This window comes from Gopherus flavomarginatus, chromosome 4, assembly GCF_025201925.1.
Source record: "Gopherus flavomarginatus isolate rGopFla2 chromosome 4, rGopFla2.mat.asm, whole genome shotgun sequence".
Lineage (NCBI taxonomy): Eukaryota > Metazoa > Chordata > Testudines > Testudinidae > Gopherus > Gopherus flavomarginatus.
This window is the reverse complement of record NC_066620.1, coordinates 188487488-188510164: the sequence shown is the minus strand read 5'-3', so window position 1 is coordinate 188510164 and position 22677 is coordinate 188487488. Positions and strand designations below refer to the sequence as shown.

At 41.7% G+C, this 22677-nt stretch overlaps 1 long non-coding RNA gene across 1 annotated transcript; it reads right to left on the bottom strand.

Annotated features, from left to right (window-relative positions):
- Window positions 1-21723: 21723 nt before the first annotated feature.
- LOC127049811 (uncharacterized) lies at window positions 21724-22469 on the bottom strand. The gene is made up of 2 exons (XR_007774068.1): window positions 22079-22469; window positions 21724-21990 (listed from the first exon to the last, which is right to left on the bottom strand). It is a non-coding gene; the product is annotated as an uncharacterized LOC127049811 (long non-coding RNA).
- Between the last annotated feature and the right edge of the window lie 208 nt (window positions 22470-22677).

Below are 22677 nucleotides of genomic sequence, written 5' to 3'. Positions count from 1 at the left end.
GCACTCACGTAAGTATAAGACTAGGGGCACGTCTTCGCTACAAAGTTAAGTCAATTTATGTCAGGTTGATTTACAGCCACACTACCCTCAAATGCTTGCAAAAGTGCCACCATCATTAAATTAACATGAAACTGACTGTTTTAACATGTGTCTCTTCTGCAATGTATTTCCATGGGGGAGGGGAGATTTTTAAGAAACAGGATTTTTTTTTAAAGGCCAATTTTATTAAGGTCAGATTGTGGTCCATCTAACTCTTCCAAACAGGGGAGTAAAGGGGCATACATTTCTCCCTTATTCCTCTGTTCTGGCTGTCCAGATACGGTCATGTGTGTGGGGACCAGCACCTCCAGAGCCATGAATGTGAGCAGAGAATGGATAGAGCCCTGGGTCTGCCATGCCTCCCCACTCCCCATGTTTGCCAGGTGAACAGTATTGGGTAGACTGGGAGAAATGACTTCACCACCGTCATTATTATAATTTTATATGTCTATTACTATAGTGCCCTGAAGCCCTTAATAGGACTGGAGTTCTATTATATTAGATGCTGTAAAAACACATAGTAAGAGACTGGAACAAGCAAGGTCAGGAGACTGGGACTGGGATTAGGAGACAGGAATGGAGAAAAGATAGGGACAGGTAGATGGGGTCATGTTTGGGGTGAATGTTAGGTGGATCTAAAATGTTCCAACTGTGCTAATGACTTATGTGGCTGTCAATAAGATGCGATGTGTAGAATTATTTTTTTCTTTTCAATTTGCTTTTTTAACAACCTAGGAAATTACACACACAAAGCTGCGTTAAAAGAACAGGGATTGTGTGGAAAAATAGTATTTGATTATGCAATTAAAGACAATCATAATGCTTGCACACAAGGAGACTGAATTAAGGTGGCACAGGTAACCTTAATTCTAGCGTTTCCTAACTTCGAGTACTTGACTTTGCAACCTTAATAATGTTCTTTTACTGTAGATTTTTTGTATGTAGTAAATATATAATTTGTATAGTGACAGGTTGTAACAATCAGGAAATCAAGCAATATCTGCAGGAACTAACAGTTAAGCTATTTGCTAGCTTGTAACTGCAAAGACAAAAAGAATATTTTAGCCTGCTCATTGGAAAGTTATTCACCACTGAAACCTTTATGTAATGGGTTTTCAATTAATACACCACAGGCTGCCTGAACTGTAACTTAATATTAATCATAGGTGTCGTATTTAAAAGTTGCGAGAGGGTGCTCAATCCCCACTCTGCCCTCACTCAATACCTTACCCTCAAAACCCCCATGCCCCACTTCCTCCCACCCTCACTCCTTCCCTTCCTTCCCAGCGCTTCCTGCAAGCCACTGAACAGCTGAACCATGGCAGGTGGGAGGTGCTGGGTGGAGGGAGGGAAAGGCACTGATCTGTGGGGCTGCCGGTGGGTACTGAGCACCGACTATATTTTTTCTGTGGGTGCTCCAGCTGTATAGCACCCACGGAGTTGTCACCTAGGATATTAATACAGATTTGGGGCTCTTGTCTCAGATGTATGTGTGTCTGTTTACTTATGGGGAAATTATTTGATTAATTAAATCAGAAATAAAGGTGAATCTCAGGTGTCAGTTCAGATGGAGGCCTGAACTGAATGGTTATAGTTACATTCAACTAATTCTGATAGATTTAATACAGGTGATCATCTAGTCTCATCTCCTGTTTATCACAGGACTTTAAATTTTATCCAGCTACCCCTGCATCGAACCGAGTAACTTGTATTTGCCTGAATTACATCTTCCATAAAGGCATCAAGTCTTGATCTGAAGACATCAAGAGATGGAGAAACCATCACTTCCCTTGGTAGTTTGCTCCAGTGGATCATCCTCGCTATTAAAATGTATGCCTTATTTCTGATTTGAATTTGTCTGCTTCATCTTCCAGCTATTGATTCTTGTTATGCCTTTCTCTGCTATATTAAAGAGGTTGCTAGTACCCTGTATTTTCTTCCACTGAAGGTACTTGTACACAATAATCGAGTCATTTCTCAGTCTTCTCATTTATGGGCTAAACAGACTGAGCTCTTTAAGTCTTTCGCTGTAAGGTATTTTCTCCAGTCCTTGAATCATTTGGGGGGCTCTTTTCTGCACCTTCTCCAGTTTTTCAACATCCTTTTAAAAATGTGCTCACCAGAACTTTATACAATATTCTAGTATCAGTCACAGCAATGCCTTATGCAGAGGTAAAATTAACTCCCTGTTCCTGCTCATTACACCCCTCTTTATACATCCAAGGATTACATTGTTCTTTTTTACCACAGGATCACACTGAGAGCTCATGTTGAGTTGTTTGTCCACTGTAATTCCTAAATGATTTTCAGACTCATTGCTTTCCTGGATAGAGTCCCCCACTCTGTAGGTATGGCTTCCATTCTTTGTTCCTAGATGTGTGACCTTGCATTTGGCTATAGTAAAACATATTTTGTTTGAAAGAGCCCTGCTTAATCACTCAGTATGACTGCCCTGTCCTCATTATTTTTCCTTCCACCAGTCTTTGTGTTATCTGCAAATTTTATCAGCAGTGACTTTATACGTAGCTCCATATCACTGATGAAAATGTTGATCAGCTTCTACTCTAATACCACTCCTTATGGAACCTCTCTTGAAACACTCCCATTCAACGATCATTCCCGTTGGTAACTACTCTTTGAGATCCGTCATCCAGTTCTTAATCCACTTAACGTGTGTTTTATTGATAATGTACAGTGCTAATTTTTTTATTAGAATGTTGGTGGTACAAAGTAAAGTGCCTTACAAAAATCGAAATACATTGCATCGATGCAGTTACCTTTATCAATCCAAATTTACAATCTCCTCAAAGAATGAAATCAGGTTTGTCTGATAAGACCTATTTTCCATAAACTATTTTCCATAAACTATGTTGACTGCACCAGTTATATTCCAGTCCTGATTTACTCTCGCATCAGCCTTTCCATTATATTGCCTGGGACTGATGTCAGGTTAACTAGCATATAATTACCTGGGTCATTCTACTTGTCCTTTTTGAATCTTAGAACAACATTAGCACTCTTTCAATCTTCTGGAGTTTCCCTGTCTTCCAAGATTTTTTAAAAATTAGTATTAATGAACCAGATATCTCAGCCAACTCTTTTAGGACTCTTGGGTGCAAGTTATCCAGGCATGTTTATTTAAAAATATTTATCCCTTGTAGATGTTGCCTAACAGCCATAGTTACTAATGGACTGTAAAGTACTTCATCAGCCTCACATGTATGAATACATCATTCTGTTCACTAATTCCTAGCCTAAGTCTTAAAGAGAGACTGTGGTAATTGTGTTTTGTGAATAACTCTTGGGGGCATATCTATTTAGGATTTTCTATAGTGCCTACCAGCATAGTGTGCAAGAATTTACCAGATAAATTAGATTTCAATAGAGAGCCCATAGTAGACTTTTGTAATTTTCTTTTATTCTCCCTTTCTTGATTAGAGGAGATTCTGCCTAGGATATTAGGAAGTCTGAGAGGAGGGAGAGCACTTTTATTTGTTTTTTATTTTATGTGTCCCTAAGTGCTTATATGATATCCTAGTATCTGAACACCTCAAATTCTCCAGGTATGACAGAAATTATTTATCAAAGAGGAGAGCCAAGAAAGGAGCCCTAAAGGTGGTCAGATTCTGGTTTAGTCTATCTCGTCTGGAAGTTTATTCCACAGCCAAGTCTCCTTGACTAAGAACACTTTATCTTTGGCTCCCATGCACTATCTGTCGAGGTTTTCCTACTATATTTATCAAACATCTGAGCTTTAAAGATGAGCCAAAATAAGGAATGAATATTCTGAAAACTAACCCCAGTCTTTGGAAGTTGGGATAAAATGTGACCCAATTCCAAACCACTCCTGGCAGGAGTAGTACAAAACCAATAACCATCAGATGAGGTTTTACAAAATTAAAACCACTCCCAGTTTGGCTTACCTTTAGTTGCAGTGTTGCTCAGATCCAACAGGAAAGATGGATCCCCAAAGTTATAGTTGCAAAAGGTGTATTTGCACCATTCAAATTTTCAGTCAGAAGTAGTGTTACCAAATAACCTTAATTAGAATTTCCAGGGACTGCAGAATTTTTATTTTATTTTTTTATTAAGGCTTGGATCTTCTAGAACAAAATGCTGTGTACGGATACCACAGCAACTTCTTAAATACCTTGGAATAACAAGCAGCTGTGCAAAGAAGTCTTATGAGTCACTGAAGAATACTGCGTTAAATCAAATTACCCAGGGGACTGTATTCATATAAAACTATTCTAATTATGGGATGCACAAAAATCTTAATGAGTTTGATTTTTGGTTTTCTGTAACTTAGACCTAAGGTGCCTCAAGTAGGTGTTGAAATATTAAAGCACATTGAAGTAATGGCCACCTTTAAAAAATTTGGTCTAAATCCAAAGTCACACAGAGTCTGTGGCAGACTCTCTGTTGCCAGACCCCTAGTCCCATGCCTACAAAGAAAGTGTGCATCATCCCAACTTCTAAAGAGTGGCATGTAAATTATGTGAATTTCAGCCTAATCTTTCTCTTTTCTCCCCAACTATTACTATTGCTTAGCAACCTGTTTCAGCTTCCCTTCAGTTCTCTTTTCTTCAATCAGTTACTTAATCTGAGCTTAATGTCCCACAGTTAACTCTGGTTTTCCTGCCATCTTATTTATTAGAACAATTAGATTCTCTTTGGCAAGCAGAGCTGGGCAAACAATTCATGTTAAAAACTCAAACCTACACATTACAAACCATTACAATCCATCCAGGTTCAGTGAGGTGGGAAAACTGGGATGTATATTCCAGTTCTGGTCTACCCACTCCTTCCACGTGCCAATTCCTCCACCCAGCATTGCCCCCTCAACCTGTTTGTGACTTCTTTATTGTCCAGTGTCCTGCAGCACTTGGGCAACCAACTGACCCACCTCCCACTCCTAACCTCTTGATAACCACTTCTCCTGTCTCCAGTTGTCACAGAGCAGGAACAGTCAGCCCACAGGATCTTCAGGGAACAGACTGCTTTCTCCCTTCAACTGTTCAGTTAGGGTTGCCAGGTGTCTGGTTTTTGACCAGAACACCTGGTCGAAAAGGGACCCTGGTGCCTCTCCGGTCGGCACTGACGACTAGGCCTGTAAAAGTCAAGTCAGCTGTGCTGTGGGTCTAAGGCAGGCTAGTTCCTACCTGTCCTGGCACCATGTTGTGTCCTGGAAGTGGCCAGCAGGTCCGGCTCCTAGGCAGGGGGGCCACGGGGCTCCGCACACTGCCCCCACCCCAAGCACTGGGTCTGCACTCCGATTGGCCAGGAACTGTCGCTAATGGGATCTGGGGGGGCAGTACCTGCAGGCAAGAGCAGTGCACCAAGCCGCCTGGACCCCTGCCCAGGAGCTGGACCTGCTGGCCGCTTCTTGAGGCGCAGCGTGGTGCCAGGACAGGCAGGGAGTCTGCCTTAACCCCGCTGACCTGGGAGCCACCTGAAGTAAGCCCGCACCCCAGCCCAAACTCCTGACCCAGGCCGGAGCCCCCTCCAGCATCCCTGACCCCACCCCAGAGCCTGCACCCTCAGCCAGAGCCCTCACCCCTCTGCACTCCACCCTCCTACCCCAATGCAGTGAAAGTGAGTGAAGATGGGGGAGAGCCATCGAGGGAGGAGGAATGTAGTGAGCGTGGCCTCAGGGAAGGGGCGGGGCTAGGATGTTCAGGTTTGTGCTATTAGAAAGTTGGCAACCCTATATTCAGTAGCAGCAGAATCCAAAATGTTTCACAAGTCCCACTGCTACAGCAGTGTCTGTTTATATCACGCTGGTAGTAGGGCCTAATTCATGTGTGATTCCCTAGGATAAATTAGGGGAAAGGGTGATTGCAGGCACACTGCTCCACTCCACAACAAAATCATCAACATGTGACCAAGGGGGGGTGCCTTAACCCTATTGAGGGGATAGCAGCGCCCCATGGAAAGGGAGGGGAGTTCTTAGCAATTAAGTTATGCAACTTCAGCTACATGAATAACATAGCCGAAGTCGACGTACTTAGACCTGCTCAGCACGGTGTCTTCATTACGGCGAGTCGACTGTTGACGCTCCCTTGTCGACTCTGCCTGCGCCTCTCATGGTGCTGGAGTACAGAAGTCAACGGGAGAGTGCTTGGGGGTCAATTTATCGTGTCTAGACTAGATGCGATAAATTGACCCCCGCTGGAGCAGTTGCTGCCTACCGATCCGGTGGGTAGTATAGACATACCCTGAGAGATAGCAGCTTGACCTCTGTTTACATTTCTAAATTCTGAGCCCCTTGGTATCTCACCAAACTACATCCTTCCTAAAACTTGACCCTGTTTCTCCAGTTCCACTCATCATACTACCTTTTTGGATAGAAACCAGGCAGAACTCTCCAGCACCATGTTGTTTCAACAGTAAACAAGTGAAATTCAGCCATTTTGGATGAGAGTCTGTAGAGCAGGGGTTGGCAACCTTCGGCATGCAGCTCATCAGGGTAATCTGATGGAGGGCCCCCGCAGCTCCCAGTGGCTGTGGCTTGCCATTCCCGCAGCTCCCATTGGCCGGGAACGGCAAACAGTGGCCACTGGGAGCTGCGGGGGACAGTGCCTGCGGACGGTCAACGTAAATAAACTGTCTCGTGGCTCGTCAGTGGATTACCCTGCTAGGCCGCGTGCCAAAGGTTGCCGACCTCTGCTGTAGCATATAGGAATAGGGTAGTAGCTCTTTAAATAACACTGCTCTACAGCCAAAATGCTTCTGAAATAAATGTAGTCCAACTTTACTAATTATGGGTCACTGAGAACGAAAATGATGCTTAAAATTGTTGATTGGCTCTAGTTTTCAAGATATGCTATTGGGTCGGTATATACGACCCTTGACTTGGGAATAGTGGAGGATAAGTGAGTTATAAAGGGAAGGGATCTCAATTTAAACCAGAAATGACTAAAATACATCTTTGACTGGATCTATGAATAAATCTATGACTGGGTTTGGACAGTACTTGCTTTTTAGGCAAAACAATGAATGATGCAATCTGAAGCTGGTATTGCATCATACATGATATGAATTGCATCATGTTATTCCTAGAAGTCATGGATGATGCAATCATAATGAAGCTTACATCACTCTGCTGAACAAATTGCCCTATATCAGCTCTAGAAATCATACAGTGTCGTGCTCTCTCATTTGTCAGTGTTTTATTTTGCAAAGGGACACATTTCTGTTTAGCCAAAGTGAGCAGAGATGCCTCGTACTTGTGTGAACAGTGCAGATAACTTGTGCTATGTTTGTGGTGAAGTGACTTTTGCATCACAAAAGCACAGTATAACCACTATGGTTAAGAAAGCCTATCACCTTTATTTTGGCTGCAAAATTGGAGATCAGGACAAGAGGTGGCCCCACACATATGCTGCAACACTTGTTTAACAAATCTTCGCCAGTGGTTGAACAGGAAAAGGAAATCTATGCCTTTTGTAGTGCCAATGATTTGGAAAGAGCCAACAGATCATCCCAGCAATTGTTACTTCTGCATGGTGCCTCCAGTTGGGAAAGGTGTGTCAAAGAAGAAAAAGTGGACTGTACATTACCCAACATTCCATCAGCTATACGCCCAGTACCCCACGGAGAAGGACTGCCGGTTCCCGATGCACCAGAATCATTCTCACTTGAGTCAGACGAGGAAGAGGAAGAGGATGAAACTTCTGGTCCTGAACCATCAATGTCACAGGACCCACATTTTCTCCCATCCTCCTCCTCTGAACCACACCTCATAACACAAGGTGAACTGAATGACCTTCTCGGGGATTTGGAACTACCCAAGAGTAAGGCAGAGCTGTTGGGCTCCAGACTACAGCAGTGGAATCTCCTGGCAGGCTATCAGGGCAAATGGAGCCCATCAATGCTTGCAGACTATTGCTGGACAGTGACAAGAGATGCTCCATTTAATGAATACAAGAGACAAGTCAAGAAGCGCCGAGTAGACACTGAATAGGACTAAACTATGTACAGAATAGTTTTTGGCCTTTTGTTTCATAATAAATTTTATTTATATAACCCTTTTGCTGATTTTTAAAGTGTTACATAAACAGGACAGGTGAAATATTATCCTGTAAAGCAACCATAAACACATGAAAAGACCTAGGTTTACAATTTATGATTAAAACTCTACTATCTACACAATATACATAGACATAAAATGTAAAAACTTAAATATCTTAGAAACAGTAGCCAATCAGTTGTTTTAATTGTCATATTTGAATTCATCACATCAAAATACATAATAAATATCACATTTTATCTCTGAAGCAGACGACTTCTCAAAAATTGCAGACCAGTGTAATTTGTGGTGTACACTGTGTTCTATGTTTTAGAAACTACTGGATACCTGCCAGAGTATCAGTGTATGCCTGGCTATGTTTTGCATATTGTGTGTATTTAGCAGACATGGTTCTTTGGACCCTCCTGTCCCTGTGTAGTCCCTTCATATTATGTCTGTTGTGTAAAGAGCAAAAGACACAACAGGTAGAATGGCTGAATACTATATTCAAGTTTTCTCCCTGCAGCCCCCTCATCAGCCCACGAGTTATTAGATCACTCCCCTTTTAGCATCTGAAAGCAAAATAGAACTGAAGCAGTTATACCAATTCAAGCATTAGTAAGAACAGCAGTGGCTGGTCTAGGGGAGGGACTGGGCAGATTTCTTTGCGGTTAGGTCCAGTGTTTCTCAGGAAGCTGACCTTCACTGACAAAGATCATGCCTCATAAGCCTTCTCTCCTCACCTACTTACAGCATTCATTACTGTTCTGTTCCAGCCAGAGTCACCTGAAAAGGATCAGATAATAACCAGCAGAGAGAAGCCTTAAAATGAATGGTGTGTTAACTCTTATTGAGTCACATGGAGGCAAAATACAGGCAGTCTCCTGCTTGCAATTTCGTCCCATTTATGTATGAATGTCATTACTTATTTGATGCATTTCTCCTCTTTCTGTTCACAAGACTCTGATTTTCAGAGATTCTTTTGTAATTAATTACCAAATCATTTCTACACATTCATTTTGATCTGTAGCCTGTTCCTTATGTGAATTCAGTATTGGCTATTCAGGCTGTTCTGATTTGGACACATAGACCTCATAGTATGACTGACTTCGATGATTAGTTATGTATAATGCATAGAATCAGGTTAGTGTTGTAGATCTTTTCAATTCTGCCCTAAAACATTCTGCAGTGTTAAGATTCACTGCCTCTGTGAATATTCCAGGTAGCACACTTGTTTGCTTGAATATTCCTAAAATAACTAACATAAAAGGAGCATGAACACAGTTCAAATATTTGCAAATCATTTTCTGCACCTACATTCAACTCTAAATATTTGGACTGCTAAGGCTGATATGAGTCAGGAATGTAGGATGACTCTTATCATGGTATAAATAGTACAGCATACACAGTAACCCAAAAAATAAATTTCATGGGGAAATATTTGTATTCTAATCTGTAGTATAATTTTGCTGTAGGATAGGGTGACCAGACAGCAAGTGTGAAAAATCGGGACGGGGATGCGGGGATAATAGGCACCTATATAAAATAAAGCTTCAAATATCGGGACTATCCCTATAAAAGTGGAGCATCTGTACACCCTACTATCGGGTCATATTAGATAAGGTAATGTACAGCTAAAATAAAATCAGTTTAACAGGGTTTTTTTCTATCCTATTCAAACTAAATATATCTTTATTTAGAGAGAGAATGTGTCTGTGTGTCATTTTTGTCCCTTAGCATAACTGTGATAAAATGTAGTCATGTTTGTCTTGTTTGATAAGGATGACTTAATGGAAATATTGTTTTCACTTCAGTGGTTTTCAGTATTTGGTTGGTGGGTAAAAGGCATTTCCTTGCTAGCACCTAGGACATCACATATGTAGAACTCAGTAAAAATTATTTCAAACTAAGGGCCCAATCCTGCACCCTTTGAAGTCACTGGGAGTTTGATCTTTGACTTCAGAAGGAGCACTTGTAGGCCCTATGTCCACTTGGTGGGAAAACTGAGAGATGCCAACTTTCAAGATGGAAGATTAGAAACCCAACCTGCTCTCCTCTCTGCTCACATGCTTGCCTCCCAGCCAGTTGAATGGGAATCTGAGGATAAGTCTTTATGTGGAGTATCCTTGAAAATTGTTCTTGCCTAGGTCATTGCTTATCACAAATATATTTGTATTGTAGAAATTCATGGCATTAAGCAACCTAATCCCAGGATCAAAGCATTCAATAATTTCTCAGGCCACAAATGTATTTTCCCAATCCATCTATTTACTGTCTTCAGTTCACATTATCACATTGTCAGTGTTCATTAAATACCCTTGTCATAAACAGATAGTTAAGGGTTAATGTCTCTTTTACCTGTAAAGGGTTAAGAAGCTCAGTAAACTTGGCTGACACCTGACCAGAGGACTAATAGAGGGACAAGATACTTTCAGATCTTGGTGGAGGGAAGTCTTTGTTTGTGCTCTTTGTTTTGTTCGTTGTTCGCTCTTGGGGCTAAGAGGGACCAGACGTACACCCAGACTTTCCCAATCTTTCTGAATCAGTCTTTCATGTTTCAAAATTGTAAATATAGCCAGGCAAGGCAGATTAGTCTTATGTTTGTTTTCTTAACTTGTAAATGTGTCTTTTTGCTGGAAGGATTTTTACCTCTGTTTGCTGTAACTTTGAATCTAAGGCTAGGGGGGGAATCCCTCTAGTCTATATGAATCTGAGTACCCTGTAAAGCATTTTTCATCCTGATTTTACAGAGATAATTTTTACCTTTTCTTTCTTTAATTAAAAGCTTTCTTTTTAAGAACCTGATTGATTTTTTCCTTGTTTTAGAATCCAAGGAATTGAGTCTAAACTCACCAGGGATTGGTGGGGGGAAAAGGAGAGGGGATGGTTAATTCCTCGTTTGTTTAAGATCCAAGGAGTTTGGATCGGTGTGAAGCTTCCCAAGGCACCCTAGGGAGGGGAAAGTCTGGGGACAGGAAGGAGAGGGGATGGTTTATTTCTCCTTGTTTTAAGACCCAAGGGGTTTGGGTCTTGGGTTCCCCAGGGAAGGTTTTGGGGGAACAGAAGTGTGCCAGACACAGACTTCTGGCTGGTGGCAGGGTACCAAAGTTAAGCTGGTAATTAAGCTTAAAAGTGATCATGCAGGTCCCACTTTTTGAACACTAAAGTTCAAAGTGAGGGAAAAAACCTTGGCAACCCTACTGAAATGGAATTGTCTCAGAACCAGAGTCTGGGGATGCTGTACAGTTACTAATGATTGAATGGCCCAGCAAAACCACAGAAACCTATAACTATCCAGTGCTCAGAAAGCCTGTCAACAGACTTGATGTTTTCTAATGCAAAAGCTGTGTCTAAATACAATGCAGATGCATTTCCCTAGCCCTCAGGATCTCTGTGAGAAATATAAAGATGTTATTTAGAAGCTTTCAGTTTTCCATAAGCTCTATCTGTATTATCTGAAGCTATGAAGGAATGCAGCAGAAAATATAAATGTTTTTTTCTTTCAGTTGTAGTCAGATTTCTTTTTTTCTTCTTCATTCTTTGCAGATCATTCCATTGAACATAGTCCGCACACTGTCCATTTAGGTCTCTGCCAAAAAGACAAAATTTGAACTGTGTGTTGCCTCCAAAAGTAAATGCCTTTTAAGGAGCTCTACTGCAGAGTACTTTCTCTGAGCACTGGATTGGGGTAGCTTTCATTTCCCGGGATGTTGCTCTTCTCATTCAGTGAGTGCTTTTATGTAGAAACACTGTACATTAACGGTGTAAGTGCACAATCAGTGTTTGGTGTATGCAAGAAAAAACTGGTATCCACATTACCCTGCCTTCCTTACTCATGTCTGAGCACTTGGCTATTTCTGTGGTCCCATGGAAATCACACATAGAGTAATCAAGACAAAAAAGGGTTGTGACAAATATTGCAACCCCATGCAGTATCTTTGGGCAGCTTTGTATTAAAAGTATTAATGGTTTCTGTTTGATTGTGTTCTACAGCAGGTGGGAGGCTTACCACGGCTCCTCAAGGAACTAAAAACAGTTGGGGGTGATTAGCACAAGAATTGTAAACAACTTCAGAGAAGCACCCCCCTTGTGTGGTTTGCATGTATGCAAGTGCAAGTTGAGTTTTCCAGAGACGAGGGGGGGAAAAAAAGGTGGGGACGGGCTTTGGGTATAAAAGGATAAGCTTGAACTGTCACAGGGCCTTCTTTCTTGACCAGTGAATGGACAAGACTTTTGTCCAAGAGGGATTCAATTCTGAAGGATTGGAAGAACTTTGGCCTGGTAGGGCCCAATAAGACTAATGGGCATAGGTGGTGGGTAGGGGAGACTGGGGGAGGCTGTGTCTCCCCAAAAGTCAGGTGTGGCCCCACCCACACTCCGCCCCCAGGGCCCTGCTTCAGCGGTGCCGTTGGGCTCCAGGGGCTGGGGCCATGCCACCGGCCTTCCTGGGGCTGGGAAAACTGCAGCGTCCGCCTGCTCTTCCTCCTGGCGTTCTGGGGCTGTGTGGGGAGGTAGCAGCGGCATCACAGCGCACTCTCCCTTCTGGGGTTTGAGGGGGTTGCAGGCACTAGCCAGCCTGGGGCTGGGGCTGGGGCTGGTGGCCGCAGTGGGGGCTCACCTTTCCCAACTGCCGGTTTATGTACCGCCCATGCTGATGGGTGATTCCTGTCATGTTTAGTGTGAGTTTAAATCTGTTCATTGCTTTTTATGTGTTTTTTGTGTAATGTTTCATAGATTCTAGAACTGGAAGGGACCTCGAGAGGTCATCGAGTCCAGTCCCCTGCCCTCATGGCAGGACCAAATACTGTCTAGACCATCCCTGATAGACATTTATCTAACCTACTCTTAAATATCTCCAGAGATAGAGATTCCACAGCCTCCCTAGGCAGTTTATTCCAGTGTTTAACCACCCTGACAGTTAGGAACTTTTTCCTAATGTGCAACCTAAACCTCCCTTGCTGCAGTTTAAGCCCATTGCTTCTTGTTCTGTCCTTAGAGGCTAAGGTGAACAAGTTTTCTCCCTCCTCCTCCTTATGACACCCTTTTAGATACCTGAAAACTGCTATCATGTCCCCTCTCAGTCTTCTCTTTTCCAAACTAAACAAACCCAATTCTTTCAGCCTTTCTTCATAGATCATGTTCTCTAGACCTTTAATCATTCTTGTTGCTCTTCTCTGGTCCCTCTCCAATTTCTCCATATTTTTTTTGAAGTGTGGTGCCCAGAACTGGACACAATACTTCAGTTGAGGCCTAGCCAGCACAGAGTAGAGCGGAAGAATGACTTCTCATGTCTTGCTCACAACACACCTGTTAATGCATCCCAGAATCATGTTTGCTTTTTTTGCAACAGCATCACACTGTTGACTCATATTCAGCTTGTGGTCCACTATAACCCCTAGATCCCTTTCTGTGGTACTCCTTCCTAGACAGTCTCTTCCCGTTCTGTATGTGTGAAACTGATTGTTCCTTCCTAAGTGGAGCACTTTGCATTTGTCTTTATTAAACTTCATCCTTTTTACCTAAGAACATTTCTCCAATTTGTCCAGATCATTTTGAATTATGACCCTATCCTCCAAAGCAGTTGCAATCCCTTCCGATTTGGTATTGTCTGTAAACTTAATGAGTGTACTTTCTATGCCAATATCTAAGTTGTTGATGAAGATATTGAACAGAGCCAGTCCCAAAACTTTCTATGCCAATATCTAAGTAATTGATGAAGATATTGAACAGAGCCGGTCCCAAAACAGACCCCTGCGGAACCCCACTCGTTATACCTTTCCAGCAGGATTGGGAACCTTTTAAAGAGTCACCTTCTGCACTGTGATTTTGCCCTATAAATAAATGTGCTTGCTTGGAAAGAGCTTTTTCGTCACAGGTTAAAAACATTCTCATTGTCTTGGGAGAGAAAGCAAAGCACAGGTGCTGGCTGTGAGGCATATTGGCTTGCTGGGGATTTTGCAGTGTATGGCAGCAGGCTATGCAGATTTAAAACCCACAGTCAAAATGGAGTGGGACATGGGTCTCTGCCCAGAGGCAGATGGTGGCTGAAAGCCTGGGGAAATACAAGTACAGTTACCCTGAAACTCTGACCAGAGTATTGGAGTCTGGCCAGCTGAGAGTGGGAATAATCCTTCTTGTGCAATCTTAATGGTAGATGGAGGGAAATGGGCATGTGGCATCCTCATGTCCCATAGAATTCTCACAATGTAGAAGGTGACACTTAAAATGGCATGGTCACTATTGATCTTTGGTTGTGACAACTAGGATGTTAAACATGTTTTCTACTTTGAATAAAAGGTGAGATGTATTTTACTGATGGGCTGAACTGAAATGAAAGTGGCCACTGAGGGAGTGGGGGAAGCATCATTTCCCTCCCTAATGGAAAAGTTCTATAAAAACCTTTCTGGGAAAGATCTATAGGATTTAATGGAGAATGATAACATTTCTGTAGGTTTTTTGAATCATCCTTTAGAACTTAGGGCAACTGCGACTCTATGCAGCCCCACTGAAGTCAAAGGTGCTCCATGAAGACGCTGCGAATTGCAGAAATCAGACTGCAAGTTCCTTAAGACTGTGACCTTGTCTTCATATTTCTCCAGCAAGCACAATCTGGTGTTATTTGTAACCTTTGGGTGGGCTAGAGTTCACTTCATTTCCGTCTCCAGCAGTGGCGTAGCCAGGTGGAGGGAACAGGGGGAGCGATCAAAAAAAAAAGAAGGCGCCACCCACTGCAGCACTTTTACTCACCTGATGACACTCTAGGTCTTCGGTGGCGGGCCCTTCACTCACTCCGGGTGTCTTCGGCAGCACTGAAGGACCAACTGCCGAAAAGCCACTGTTGACCTGCTGAGTGAGTGAAGGTCCCACCGCCAAAGTGCTGTCGAAGACCCGGAGCGCTGCCGGGTGAGTAAAAGCGCTGCAGCGGGTGGCGCCGTGTTTTTTTGATCGCTCCCTTTGTTCCCTCCAGGTGAGTAAAAATTAAAAAGGTGCTAAGAAATTGACAAGGTGCCACTTGTGCTCAGTGGGGGAGTGGCCGCTGCCCCACTCCCCCCCAGCTACACTACTGGTCTCCAGTGCCTTTAAAAAAAAACAAAAAACAACATCCATAGAAAGTAGCTGAAGACCCAGAGTTCAGACTCGAAGGATTTTCAGCAAGGATTGCACAGGAACTAAAGGGAGAAATTTAATTAAATAACTTTATAAAAATCTTATGATAAAGAAACAAATAATCTACTTCTTAGAGCATGACATGTCTATTTTATAATCCACAGACATTACCTTCTCAGTCATATCCTTTAGATATTAGCCTTGAAATAAATTCGCTTTCTGCCTCTTAAAGAGACAGGTGTTACATTTCTCTTTATAATTGCCTCTTACTAGTATTTTTACTCTATATGAAATACAAATAATTGACAGGTACAATCTATCTAGGTCCCTCATTCAGAGTCTTGTGTGAGTCTACAAGGTGATCATGGCAAATTCTGAATTTCAATCACAGAGGATAGGTTCATAGAGTCATAGATTCCAAGGCCATTGAAGGATCACAGAAGGAACCATTGTGATCATCTAGTCTGATTTTCTGTATAACACAGGCCATAGAACTCCCCCAACATAATTCCTAGAGCAGATCTTTTAGAAAAACAGCCAATCATGATTTAAAAATTGTCAGCAAGGGAGTCTCCATTACTACCCTTGGTACATTGTTCCAGTGATTAATTGCTCTCACTGTTAAAAATGTATATCTTATTTCCACTCTGAATTTATCTAGCATCAACTTCCAGCCACTGGATCATGTTCTACCTTTCTCTGCTAGATTGAAAAGCCCATATTTGTTCACCATGTCAGTACTTATAGATTGTAATCAAGCCACCCCTTAACTTTCTCTTGGTTACACTAAATGTATTGAGCTCTCTGAGTCTACCACTCTAAGGCATGTTTTCTAATCCTTTCATTATTCTCTTGGCTCTTTTCAGCACCCTCTCTAATTTGTCAACGTTTAGCTTGAATTGTGGGCACCGGAACTGGACACAGTATTTCAACAGTGGTTGCACCAGTGCCAAATACAGAGGCAAAATAACCTTTCTACTCCTATTCTAAATTCCCCTGTTTATGCATCTAAGGTTCGTATTTGCTCTTTTGGCCACATCATCACACTGGGGGCTCATATTAAGCTGATTATCCACCATGGTTCCCTATTTTTTTTCAGTCACTGCTTTTGAGAATAGAGTCCCCCATCATGTAACTATATGGCCTGTATTCTTTGTTCCTAGATGTATACATTTACATTTAGCAGTATTAAAATGCATATTGTTTGCTTGCTCCTAGTTTACCAAACGATCGAGATTGCTCTGAATCAGTGATCTGTCCTCTTCCTTATTTACTACTTCCCCAATTTTTGTGCCACCTACAAACTTGATGAGAGATGATTTCATGTTTTCTTCCAGGTCATTCATAAAAATGGTGTAGGGCCAAGAACCAGTCTCTGTGGGACTCTACTGGAAATACCATCCACTCCGTGATGATTCCCCATTTACAATTATGTTTTGAAACCTATCACCTAGCCAGTTTTTAATGAACGTAATGTGTGTCATGTTAATTTTATATCGTTCTAGCTTTTTTATCAAAACTTCATGTGGTACCAAGTCAAATGGCAGAATGAAGTCTAAGTATATTACATCAACACTAATACGTTTATCAGTCAAACTTGTAATCTCATTAAAAATATCAAGTTAGTTTGGTGGGATCTATTTTACATAAACCCATATTGATTTGCATTAATTACATTACTTTCCTTTAATTCTTTATTAATTGAGTCCCATATTACCATCTCCATTATCTTTCCCAGATCAATGTCTATCTAAGAGGCCTATAATTATCTGGGTCGTCTCATTTATCCTTATTAAAAATTGGCATAACACTAGCTTTCTTCCCAGTCTTCTGGAACTTCCCCAGGTCTCCGGGACTTATTGAAAACCAACATTACCAGTTTTGTGAGCTCTTCAGCCATCTCTTTTAAAACTCTTGGATGCAGGTTATCTGGACCTGCTGATTTAAAAATGCCTGACTTTAGTAGCTGCTGTTTAACATCCTTCAGAGATAATAGTGGAATGGAAAAAGTGTTTCCATCACCATATGATGAGACTGTATCCTCCAATCCCCCCCCCATATACAGAATAGAAATATTTATTGAACACTTCTGTATTTTCTGCGTTATTATTGATAATGCTGCCATTTCCATCTAGTAATGGACCAATTCCATAGTCAACATGTGGACAGTGTTTGTCTGCAGTGGAGATATGGTTTCATTCTAATACTCCTGGCCCAGTGAAGTCATTGACCAGGAGCAAACATTACTCTAGCTGAATACTCAATATAGCTGGCAATTAAAGCTTGACCTTGCAAGATGCTGAGTATTGAGGAGAACTGGAACCAAGTGATGTATATCAGCTTTCCATTCCCAGTCAATAGAGTTTAATAAACAAAGACTCTGTTAGTAAGGAAAACGATCATGAACTAACATCAACTCATCAGACACAAAAAAGTAAGAAATTTGCAGCCACAAATCTGTAAGAACTAATATAAAATTCTAGTGTCTCTCTTTCTTTAATATAATTTTATGCAGAGTACACAGATAAGATCTAATGGCTGGAAGTTGAAGTCAGCAAAATTCATACAGGAAATAGAACACAAATGTTTAATAGTGATGGTCATTTACCATTGAAAGAGATTAGCAAAAGATGTGGTACATTCTCCATCACTGGAGTTTATAAACCACAAATGAATGTCATGTTCTAGTTCAATCACAATTTATTAAACTAGATGGAGGAATTATTAGTGAAATGGTTAATGGTCCCTTTAGCCTTAAAATCTATGAACAGGCTCGGAGGGTTATATTAATAAGTATTCTCCCAAAGGGGAGATGAAAATAGTTCCTGAGATTGTATATATTGAACGAACCTGAAGGCTCTGCTAGTGCACCACTTATGCCTAAAGCAAACCCTGAGGTCAGGGCTGAGGAACATTAGCAGGGCAATACATTTACCACTTATGTGTCTGTTCTCAGGGAATCAGAGGACATCGGTCTCCAGGGCTATTGAGCCAATGCTTTCCATTAGCCTGAAATTCAGTCAAAAAGAAAATCACTCAAACAAATATGATTTTATAGTTTGGACTGACATTTGGGAGAGTGCACTGATTAGGACCAAAAATAATCCCCGTGTCTGTGGGCCGGGCAGAAGTGCAATTGCACAGGGACTGCCCTCAGACTATTAACTAGGATGCAGAGCGTCCAAATGGGGGTGGGGAGTGAGAAAGGCCTTGTCTTTGCCTTCTAAACACTGGCCTGTGGAGCAGAAGCAGTGCATTGTGGGGAGGGAGGGAGAATATGGTGCACTCCATAGAGGTGTATAGCACAGTCCTTCCTCTGGAGTGGTGTAGTTCTGTCTTGTGCTTGAAACTCCCTTGAAGCTAATTGATCTTAATTATAGTAGAGATTTTATAAATAGCAAAATTGAAAAACAAATAATTCTTTGGCTCGCTCACTAGACATCCCTTATATAACAACAGTGGTCAGCATTTTTATCAAGAGTATTACTCCAGAGATCAAATATCCCTCATAAATAATCTGGTAATATCAGTCTTTCATCAGAAGATTGCTTGCTTAATTCCATGTAGGCAGTGACAAATCCCACATTGTGTCTGACTTGGCCATTTCTCTTGCTCTGTCTCGTTATGTTCATTTGGAATAAAAATGCAGTCTACCCTGCTGAGTAACCTTTACGAGTAGTGCTTTTGGGATGTTGTTCCAAAAAAGACAGAGCAATTCAGACTTCATATGAACAGAAACCAATTCTTTTAACTGGAGACCATTTCCATAGCAAATGTAATCATTGAGTACTGAAACATGAATCATTGCTAATTATTATTTTGAATACAATTTCTCAGCACCAAAAAGTGTGCTACATGCCCACCAGCACAAATTAATAGCACATTGCTCCTGGTCCAAAAAGCTTACAATCTAAGGTCCCAATCCTGCAAAGCTCATTGAAAGTCAAGAGGACTTAGGTTCCTAAAGGCTAGATCTGAAAGGGGACTTAAAATCAGCATTGCAAAACCTAATGTTTAGTCACCCTGCTGTCTAGTAGTATCCACAGGCCCAGGTTAGGCAGCCTGTACAATGCATAGGGAGAATGTAGCACCTAAGAATGAGATCCACAAAAGCCTGCAAGCTCAGCAGGGCTATCAAAATAGCCCATAGGAAATGCCAAGGAAATGGGCATGTCCTGAGCCCCGCCCCTCAAAGAAAGTTAAGTGCCTAAATCTGGGTCTGAAGAAGGCCTGTGTTCGGGAATTGCTGCTATAAACCTCTCCTGGTGTTAGGCACTTAAGCCTCATGTTGCAAAAACAAATGAACAAAGAGGAGGAGTTGCTGCCATCTGTTTCTGGTTAGGGCACTCACCCAGAATGTAGGAAGACCTGGGTTCAAATTGCCCCCCTGCCTGATGTAGAGTAGATTTGAAGTAGGTCTGCTACTTCTCAGGTAAGTACCTAACCCCTGGGCTGTGTCTCAAACTCTCTGCTTTGTATAAGTCACTGTGTAATCAGTGGACCCAGGTGTTGAATTTGGGGGTTTAACATCCTAGCTAACTGCCCTAATAACTGGGCAATACAGTTACCCACTTTTTCTCTGGCCCAATGACTATTAAGTGTTTCAGGACTGAGGTGGCTGTGTATATGTCTACCAACAGAAATATAGGTGCCAAGGGGACTTTACCAGTGGAGTCTTTTGTGCCTAGGGGCTTTAGGTGCCTACAGTGTTAGATGACAGCTGAGCTGAGATTGAAGTTATAAATTTTGTACATAGGCATATAAAGTGGCAGTTAGGTGTCATACTTTTTCCAAATGGTATTCCAAAATTGATTGGTATTTTGGCTTTTTGAGGTCATTATATAAATATGCCATTCGCTTTGCCAAAAATCAAGAAGTGATGGTCCAACAGACAGGATGTCTTTGGATTTTAAGTATGAATTAATTTATATATCCTGTCTTGAAATCTGTTTGGCTGGAATGATTTAAATTAACAGTTCCCGGCAATGGATTGGAACTCCAGTCTCAAGAGACAGCTGCCCATGGACATCTTACCGTATTTCCAACCGTAGCTAATATTTCAGCAATCTAAAAGGGAAAACAAAAGTCCTTACTGAAAATTTCACTTGTTGAGTGGTATATTACCGATCTTCATTGAATAGGTTAACGTATGGATGCAGGGATCATACTGATTAGTGACTCAGGCATTTGCTTTATAAGGCTTCAAGATAATGGATGAACATAGTATTAAGATGCCCCCCATGCATAATCCTTGCTTTTAATTGTGATCAGAGCTGGCAGGGTGAGGGGCAATTTGTCAGAGACTGATTGCAGTCCATTGTTTGCTAGAGCATGGTTAGAGTCACAAGGGTCCATCCTGCATCAACATGCTGTAATTTATGTGCTTATCTTTGTGGCCACTGGTCAGTTGCATGAAAAAAGCAGTTTTCCTCCCTGGAGATAAAAACTGAAATAAATTCTCTCCCTTAAAAGCTCAATAAATTCTCAGGCCTGGCAAGCATTACTGATGTCCTTACATTCACTAGTGTTGCTTGGAAAGGAAGATATATTTGTCTTAGCAAGCATCTTGATGCTGGCTCTGTGGAAGAGAAGACATATGTATTTAGGAAAGCAGGTTTGAACTAGTATAAATGGTGAATTATCTGTAACTTGAAGTCTTTAAAACATGATTTGAGAACTTCAGTAACTCAGCTAGAGGTTATGGGTCTATTACAGGAGTAGGTGGGTGAGGCCCTGTGGCCTGCAAAATTTTCCGAGAGGGACTTGGGGGGTGGGTAGTGATGGGCTCTTCCTTTTCTGTCTTCTTCTCATTATTACCTTTAGGAGAGCCTGGGGCTGCCTGTTTAGCTGCAAACATTGTGCCTCCATGGAGGACAGAACACAGATCGAGGGCCTTGCATATCATGCTAAACAGGATGGTGGAAACATCCTCAGATTTATATTCATCGGGTCGCAATTTTTTGGTTTTCTTAATCAAATTTAATTCTTTTATCATTTGGCATAATAATTTATGTGCCAGATCAGCAGGTATTACCCGAGGTGGGGGAATTAATTTGGAAACGGTGCCTCCAGATTTTTTAACAATGCGGCTACATTCTCTCCAAAGTTGAGAGGGATCTGCAGGACCGAGGTTTTCCACAGTCTCCGTGCACTGAGGCTGCAGGGAACAATCGGCTGGCTGACTCCTAAAGCTCGGGTGGCACCGAAGGAGGCATCCCATATCTGCCAGGGTTAATGGTACAGTATAACCTTTTAGAGTTTTGCCCGAGCCAAGAGAACAGATCCATTCTATTTTTGGATTAGTCGAATTTTGGCTAGTAAGAAGGTGAAACTGCAAATGTTGGAACTGTTCAGTTTCATTATCTGCGCGATCTGCAGTGTGCCACGGGGATGGCCCAACCTCCGTGCATCCTGTTCGTGACACCATGTAGATTGCCACGTACTTTTAGGGGCGAAAGAAAAATGCAGAGCTGTTATTTACCAGGCTGCACGTGGCAATAGACTGTATAGGTAAGGGATGCAAGGAGGGTCTGTGTCACTTTGCAAACTGCAGGCATGCACACAACTAAAATTAATTAATTAAAAGTTTTATTGGGGATAGTTACAAGGGGTAGGGAAGCAGCGTATGATTAGCTAATAGGGTTAATGGAACTTAAAACATACAATGGCTAAAGTATTTACTATTAAACAATATTTATAAACAAAGATGCAGTAAACAATATTTATAAACACAGATGCAGCATTTAGTAATAACCAATACTTACGAATACAAACCAACTCATAACGACCGGCAAACGTAGAAACTCTGCTTAAAACATGTGAGCTGAGAGAGGCTTCGAGGTGATCAGGCTCGGTTACGGGTGTGTACAAGGTACACAGGATTCGTTTTTCTTTCTCCTCTTCTGCCTGCACATGGCAGACCAGCCTAAAATACCCACTATGACATCACAGAAGTGTCATAGGGGACGGGGCCCAAAAACTGTTTGTGTTCGTTTCTGATTGATACAAGCAAAGTTTACACCAAGTAGGGGAGCAGGTGCCTGAAAGTCTGGCTTCGCCCCCAAAAGGTGAGGAAATGCATATAGTTCAGAATGCCTTTAACACTGACTGACAAAGGAAGAGGCCAGGGCAATACCGGTATGGGCAAGTCTTTTAGGATGCAGACAGGAACTTATCTTAACAAGGAGTAGGTGGGTGAGGCCCTGTGGCCTGCAATGTGCTGGATTAGATGATCATGATGGTCCTTTCTGGCCTTAAAGTCTATGACAAAGGTACATAGGACAGCTAAGCATGGAGTGCTCCTACATTATCTGTAAATAATGAACGATTGGATTCTTTCAAATATAACTTAATATAGTTTCAGATATAACTTTTATAAAATGTATGCATTAATTGTTATGTACCCCGTGCAATATACCTGAACACATTCTGCAAAAATTAAAATAATAGCAAATACTAACGGAGTCAATATGTCCAGCAAAAACAATCTGCTCATCCTTTCCCAGGAACAGTAAATACTG